Genomic DNA, 8,172 nt, shown 5'->3' with positions numbered 1-8,172 from the left:
CTTCTTCCCTCTGCCCTTACCTCTGGCAAGAAAGGACACACCTCGTACTTTCTTGTTTCTCTGTGATCGAAAGGACTGCATTTGATAATGTGGTGCTTTCTTAGGCTGTGAGGGAATATAAGGCAAAAAATTTGATTTACCAGCTGTAGCTGTGGAGACTAGGTCCGAGAGACCTTCCCCAAACAATTCCTCACCCCTGTAAGGTAAAACCTCCATATACCTTTTTGAGTCGGCATCACCTGTCCATTGCCGGGTCCATAGGACTCGTCTAGCAGAAATTGACATAGCGTTTATTCTAGAACCCAGTAGACTAATGTCACTTTGAGCATCTCTTATATATAGGACAGCATCTTTTATATGCCCTATGGTCAATAACATAGCATCCTTATCTAGGGTCTCAATCTCTGCTGATAAGGTATCTGTCCATGCTGCCACCGCGCTACAACCCCGGCCGACGCAATTGCCGGTCTGAGTAAGGTACCAGAATGTGTGTAAATGGACTTTAGGGTAACCTCCTGCTTGCGGTCAGCATGGTCCCTGATGGTAGCCGTATCCTGGGATGGCAGCGCTACCTTTTTGGATAAGCGTGTCAATGCTTTATCCACCCTAGGGGAGGATTCCCACCGTATCCTGTCCATTGGCGGGAAAGGATACGCCATAAGAATCCTTTTGGGAATCTGCAGCTTTTTGTCTGGAGATTCCCAAGCTTTTTCACATAATTCGTTCAACTCATGTGAGGGGGGAAAGGTTATCTCAGGTTTCTTTCCCTTATAGATGTGTACCCTCGTGTCAGGGACAGGGGACTCTGTGATGTGCAAAACATCTTTTATTGCAATAATCATATATCGAATACATTTAGCCAATTTTGGCTGTAACTTTGCATCATCGTAGTCGACACTGGAGTCAGAATCCGTGTCGGTATCTGTGTCAACTATTTGGGATAGTGGGCGCTTTTGAGACCCCGAAGGTCCCTGCGACATAGGGACAGGCATGGGTTGACTCCCTGACTGTTCCCTAGCTTCAGCTTTGTCTAATCTCTTGTGTAATAAGTTTACATTAGCACTTAAAACATTTCACATATCCATTCAGTCAGGTGTCGGCGTTGTCGATGGAGACACCACATTAATTTGCTCCTGCTCCTCTCTAGGAGAGCCTTCTACCTCAGACATGTCGACACACGTGTACCGACACACCATACACTCAGGGAATCCTCTTATCTGAGGACAGTTCCCCAACAAGGCCCTTTGGAGAGACAGAGAGAGAGAGTATGCCAGCACACACCCCAGCGCTATATGACCCAGGAAAAAAACACAATAATTTTATGTTTACCCAGTAGCGCTGTATTTCCATATATATATGCGCCTAATTATGTGCCCCCCTCTTCTTTAAGACCCTCTTTCTACCGTGGTATAAGCAGGGGAGAGTCCGTGGAGCTTCCCCTCAGCGGTGCTGTGGAGAAAATGGTGCTGGTGAGTGCTGAGGGAGAAGCCCCACCCCCTCAGCGACGGGCTTCTGTCCCGCTCAAATATAGTAAAAAAATGGCGGGGGCTCTTATATATATATATACAGTGCCTAGCTGCATATATATTTATTTTGCCAAAGAGAGGTCTATATTGCTGCCCAGGGCGTCCCCCCTGAGCCCTTCACCCTTACACTGACTGCCGTGTGTGAGGTGTATGGGAGCAATGGAGCACAGCTTTACTGCTGTGCGTTACCTCAGTGAAGATCATGAAGTCTTCCGCCGCCTCTGAAGTCTTCTTTTCTTCTCATACTCACCCGGCTTCTATCTTCCGGCTCTGCGAGGGGGACGGCGGCGCGGCTCTGGGACGGACGGCGAGGGTGAGACCTGCGTACCGATCCCTCTGGAGCTAATGCTGTACAGTAGCCTAAGAAGCAGAGCCTATCAACTCACAGAAGTAGGTGTGCATCTCTCCCCTCCGCCCCTCGATGCAGGGAGTCTGTTGCCAGCAGGCTCCCTGAAAATAAAAAAATCTAACAAATATACTTTCTGTCAGGAAACTCAGGAGAGCTCCCTGAAAAGCACCCAGTCTCCTCTGGGCACAGTAGTAAACTGAGGTCTGGAGGAGGGGCATAGAGGGAGGAGCCAGTGCACACCCAGATCTAAAGTCTTTCTTTAAGTGCCCATGTCTCCTGCGGAGCCCGTCTATCCCCCATGGTCCTTACGGAGTCCCCAGCATCCTCTAGGACGTAAGAGAAAAATTATGCTGGCAGAAAAATCCAATTGAGTGATTAAACAGCTCCAGAGCTGCTCTGTAAGGCAAGTAAAAGGGTGTGGGCCCTGCAGCACTACCTGTAGTTTGCATTGTGCATTGGAAGCCTAGTTTGCTGTCTGTTTCCACTTCTTTTTTCTTGAGCCCCTCCCGTCTATACCCTTGTGCACTATCCTGACTTCTCCTCCCGTCTGCTTACTTTGTGCCTTCCAATGCACAATGCAAACTACAGGTAGTGCTGCAGGGCCCACACCCTTTTACTTGCCTTACAGAGCAGCTCTTGAGCTGTTACAGTGCCCAGCTGCTGCAAGAAATCAGCGTGAATGCTTCAGGGGCTGGGGCATGGCCAACATGAGCCCCACACCGAAGGAGGGTGGGGGTGTTTAATGCGAACTAGGGGTCTCGCACAATGCGAACTACAGGTAGTGCTGCAGGGCCCACACCCTTTTACTTGCCTTACAGAGCAGCTCTGGAGCTGTTACAGTGTCCAGCTGCTGCAAGAAATCAGCTTGAATGCTTCAGGGGCTGGGGCATAGCCAACATGAGCCCCACACCGACGGAGGGTGGAGGTGTTTAATGCAAACTAGGGGTCATCCAAGTGCCGCAAAAGGCCGCCATGCCCTGCACGCCCCTTTTCTCTTTTCATATGCAGACGAGGGTTGAAGCCAACTTTGACCCACTGCTTGGATGACATCGCCATATGCAAATCCATCTGCTGCAGGCCTTCCCCCAGGAATGCTTGCACTAGTTGTTGCATTTGGTTTGTTGTTTGGGGGTGCTTCAGTATTAGGCAGCCTTCTGCCCTCCCATGTTCATCTGAAAATATGTGTTCTCCCTGCAGTTGTTGTCCCCAGATGAGAGTTCCCTTGTGCTGCCTCAGTTGAATCTCCTTTACTTGACAGAGATGTGCCTGAGCAGCGGCCCTCCCCAGCCCTATCCCAAATCATACTTATTTTGCATAGGAGATACCATGGTCATGAAGACTGTTCTCCCAGGGTGCGGTTCATTCATTGCATTCTGGGTATGCTGACCCCTGTGATTTCCCCAAATGTGGGAAACTCGACTGCATTATTTAATGCGAACTAGGGGTCATCCAAGCACCGCAAAAGGCCGCCATGCCCTGCATACCCCTTTTCTCTTTTCATAAGCAGACGAGGTTTGAAGCCAACTTTGACCCACTGCTTGGATGACATCACTTGCTGCCTTTCCAATGAAGCAAGTTTAATTTAATAATAGGTGAAAAACCATCCCTACAAAGGTGTTAATCAGATACTTGGCTTTGTGGACACTTTTCAGAGCACAAATTTGTTAGCATAAAAATAAAGCCAGAAAATGAAGAGCTGTTTAATCACTCAATTGGATTTTTCTGCCAGCATATTTCTTTTTCTCTGCAACCCACTGCTAAATTGTGCTTCGTGGCTGTTTTTTTTATAAAATCACTTAATCAAATCTAACTCTGATTACATCAGAGAAGGCCAGGTACCCTACACCATAAGAGGTGGTTTGAAATTTTTACTTGTCTACTTAAAGATCACCAAAATCTGATAACGAGGTCAATTACGTCCCTAGGTGGGATTGAACCACCAACCTTTTGGTTAACAACTGAACACGCTAACTGTTTGCGCCTCAGAGACACTTTGCAAAAGTACATACTGACAAAGGTTAATAAGCATTCATCTAGAACGTTTCCTAGAAAAACTTTAAAAAGTCAATAATCTGGAGAGTTTTTGTAAGATGTTCCTTCCATCAACCAATGAAGAAACACATTGGTACTTTCCCATGATGAGTGAGTGCTTCAGGATCTCTTGCACTTACATGTGCAGCAAAGGACTACAATGGAAGCATGCTGGGCCTATAACCCAGAGGTAGGCAGATTGCAACTGTCCTCTGCTATATGCATTTTTTTTGTTAATTAAAGTAATCCAAAACTGGGATTGATATTTTGGCTCTTTTATTTTTACTTAAAGTACAATAACTTTTACTGTTTTAATTTGTTTTAATAGTATATTGACAGTATTGTTTTCTTTCAAAAATCCACTTAATTTTCTTTACCCTATTATTAAAATGGTAATTGACAAAAACAAACTACATTGTCACCAGAAGAGCAATACAAAATGTACAAGTGATATATTAAAATCATCTTTTCAGCTTGAATTTCAATGATGCATTGTGGTAACGATTTTGTGAGAAACATCTTCACCCTTAAATAAAGATTTTCTTAATTCCCTACCTGTGTGCTAATTAGATATCACCTTGTTTTCACATTAAACAGACTTTCACATGAGAAAGCAGCAAGGATGCAGTGGCGTTAATGTTTCCTGGTGTCAACCTGTATTATTTCAGTAGACATTGAAATGAGGATGCATCTTGCTGCCTTTCCAATGAAGCAAGTTTAATTTAGTAATAGGTTAAAAACCATCCCTACAAAGGTGTTAATCAGAGACTTGGCTTTGTGGACACTTTTCAGAGAACAAATTTGTTAGCATAAAAATAAAGCCAGAAAATGAAGAGCTGTTTAATCACTCAATTGGATTTTTCTGCCAGCATTTTTCTTTTTCTCTGCAACCCACTGCTAAATTGTGCTTCCTAGCTGTTTTTTTTATAAAATCACTTAATCAAATCTAACTCTGATTACATCAGAGAAGGCCAGGTACCCTACACCATAAGAGGGGGTTTGAAATTTTGACTTGTCTACTTAAAGATCACCGAAATCTGATAACAAGGTCAATTACGTCCCTGGGTGGGATTGAACCACCAACCTTTTGGTTAATAGCCTTATACACTAACTGATTGCGCCACAGCGACACTTTTCAAAAGTACATACTGACAAAGGCTAATAAGCATTCATCTAGAACGTTTCCTAGAAACATTTTAAAAAGTCAATAATGTGGAGAGTTTTTGTAAGATGTTTCTTCCATCAACCAATGAAGAAACACATTGGTACTTTCCTATGATGAGTGAGTGCTTCAGGATCTCTTGCACTTACATGTGCAGCAGAGTACTGTAATGGAAGCATGCTGGGTCCATAACCCAGAGGTAGGCAGATTGAAACTATCCTCTGCTATATGCATTGTTTTTATTAATTAAAGTAATCCAAAACTGGGATTGATATTTTTGCTCTTTTATTTTTACTTAAAGTACAATAACTTTTACCATTTTAATTTGTTTTAATAGTATATTGACAGTATTGTTTTCTTTCAAAAATCCAATTAATTTTCTTTACCCGATTATTAAAATGGTAATTGACAAAAACAATCTACATTGTCACCAGAAGAGCAGTACAAAATGTACAAGTGATATATTAAAATCATCTTTCCAGCTTGAATTTCAATGATGCCTTGGTGCAACAATTTTGTGAGAAACATCTTCACCCATAAAGAAAGATTTTCTTAATTCCTTACCTGTGTGCTGATTAGATATCACCTTGTTTTCACATTAAACAGACTTCCCCATGAGGAAGCAGCAAGGATGCAGTGACGTTTATGTTTCCTGGTGTCAACCTGTATTATTTCAGTAGACATTGAAATGAGGATGCATCTTGCTGCCTTTCCAATGAAGCAAGTTTAATTCAGTAATAGGTGAAAAACCATTCCTACAAAGGTGTTAATCAGAGACTTGGCTTTGTGGACACTTTTCAGAGAGCAAATTTGTTAGCATAAACATAAAATCAGAAAATGAAGAGCTGTTTAATCACTCAATTGGACTTTTCTGCCAGCATAATTTTTTTTCTCTGCAACCCACTGCTAAATTGTGCTTCCTAGCTGTTTTTTATAAAATCACTTAATCAAATCTAATTCTGATTACATCAGAGAAGGCCGGGTACCCTACACCATAAGAGGGGGTTTGAAATTTTGACTTGTCTACTTAAAGATCACCAAAATCTGATAACAAGGTCTATTACGTCCCTGGGTGGGATTGAATCACCAACCTTTAGGTTAATAGCCATACACACTAACTGATTGCGCCACAGCGACACTTTGCAAAAGTACATACTGACAAAGGCTAATAAGCATTCATCTAGAACGTTTCCTAGAAAAACTTTAAAAAGTCAATAATCTGGAGAATTTTTGTAAGAAACACATTGGTACATTCCCATGATGAGTGAGTGCTTCAGGATCTCTTGCACTTACATGGGCTATTAACCAAAAGGTTCCCACCCAGTGATGTAATTGACCTTGTGATCAGATTTTGGTGATCTTTAAGTAGACAAGTCAAAATTTCAAACCCCCTCTTATGGTGTAGGGTACCTGGCCTTCTCTGACGTAATCAGAGTTAGATTTAATTAAGGTGCACAAGGGAATAGAAGGGAGCGGTTTAAGAAAAGAGAAGTGGAAACAGACAGCAAACTAGGCTGGAGAGAGACCTGAGACAAAGAGATCTGATATACGAGAGCCGACCAGGGGAAACACAAATTATGCAGTCAAGTTTCCCACATTTGGGGAAATCGCAGGAGCAGCACACCCAGAGTGCAATGGGTGAGCCTTTCCCTGGGAGAAGCACCTTCCTGATCATAGTATCTCACCTGGCAGGTAAGTAGGAGTTGGGCTAGTGCTGGGGAGGGTCGCTGCTCGGGTACCCCCCTGTCAAGTGAAGGAGATCCAACTGAGGCAGCACAAGGGAACTCTCGAAAGAAGAACAAGGCTAGAGGAAGATCTGAGACAAAGAAATCTGACTTTTACCAGAGCTGACCAGAGGAAAGCACAAACACAGTACCCCACTACCACCAGGAAACATTAACGCCACTGCATCCTTGCTGCTTTCTCATGTGGAAGTCTATTTAATGTGAAAACAAGGTGATATCTAATTAGCACACAGAAAATAAAATTAAGTGAATTTTTGAAAGAAAACAATACTGTCAATATACTATTAAAACAAATTAAAATGGTAAAAGTTATTGTACTTTAAGTAAAAATAAAAGAGCAAAAATATCAATCCCAGTTTTGGATTACTTTAATTAACAAAAAAAATGCATATAGCAGAGGATAGTTTCAATCTTTCTACCTCTGGGTTATGGGCCCAGCATGCTTCCATTGCAGTACTCTGCTGCACATGTAAGTGCAAGAGATCCTGAAGCACTCACTCATCATGGGAAAGTACCAATGTGTTTCTTCATTGGTTGATGGCAGAAACATCTTACAAAAACACTCCAGATTATTGACTTTTTAAAGTTTTTCTAGGAAACGTTCTAGATGATTGTTTATTAGCCTTTGTCAGTATGTAATTTTGCAAAGTGTCGCTGTGGCGCAATCAGTTAGTGTGTATGGCTATTAACCAAAAGGTTGGTGGTTCAATCCCACCCAGGGATGTAATTGACTTTGTTATCAGATTTTGGTGATCTTTAAGTAGACAAGTCAAAATTTCAAACCCCCTGTTATGGTGTTAGGTATTTAGACTTCTCTGATGTAATCAGAGTTAGATTTGATTCAGTGATTTTATAAAAACAGCTAGGAAGCACAATTTAGCAGTGGGTTGCAGAGAAAAAGAAATATGCTGGCAAAAAAATCCAATTGAGTGATTAAACAGCTCTTGGATGGTTTTTCACCTATTACTAAATTAAACTTGCTTCATTGGAAAGGCAGCAAGATGCATCCTCATTTCAATATCTACTGAAATAATACAGGTTGACACCAGGAAACATTAACGCCACTGCATCCTTGCTGCTTTCTCATGTGGAAGTCTGTTTAATGTGAAAACAAGGTGATATCTAATTAGCACACAGGTAAGGAATTAAGAAAATCTTTATTAAAGGGTGAAGATGTTTCTCACAAAATCGTTGCCCCAATGCATCATTGAAATTCAAGCTGGAAAGATGATTTTAATATATCACTTGTACATTTTGTATTGCTCTTCTGGTGACAATGTAGTTTGTTTTTGTCAATTACCATTTTAATAATCGGGTAAAGAAAATTAATTGGATTTTTGAAAGAAAACAATACTGTCA

At 41.9% G+C, this 8,172-nt stretch overlaps 1 non-coding gene and 1 pseudogene across 1 annotated transcript; one reads left to right on the top strand and one right to left on the bottom strand.

The window, feature by feature from the left end:
• The first annotated feature begins 3,176 nt into the window (after positions 1-3,176).
• On the top strand, positions 3,177-3,355 carry LOC135046270 (U1 spliceosomal RNA; annotated as a pseudogene).
• Positions 3,356-6,607: 3,252 nt separating this feature from the next.
• LOC135046253 (U1 spliceosomal RNA) lies at positions 6,608-6,768 on the bottom strand. The gene has a single exon (XR_010238580.1). It is a non-coding gene; the product is annotated as a U1 spliceosomal RNA (small nuclear RNA).
• Between the last annotated feature and the right edge of the window lie 1,404 nt (positions 6,769-8,172).

Source organism: Pseudophryne corroboree, unplaced genomic scaffold (genome assembly GCF_028390025.1).
Source record: "Pseudophryne corroboree isolate aPseCor3 unplaced genomic scaffold, aPseCor3.hap2 scaffold_923, whole genome shotgun sequence".
In the NCBI taxonomy this organism is placed as follows: domain Eukaryota; kingdom Metazoa; phylum Chordata; class Amphibia; order Anura; family Myobatrachidae; genus Pseudophryne; species Pseudophryne corroboree.
The sequence above is the reverse complement of the archived record's forward strand: the minus strand, read 5'-3'. Positions and strand labels throughout refer to the sequence as shown.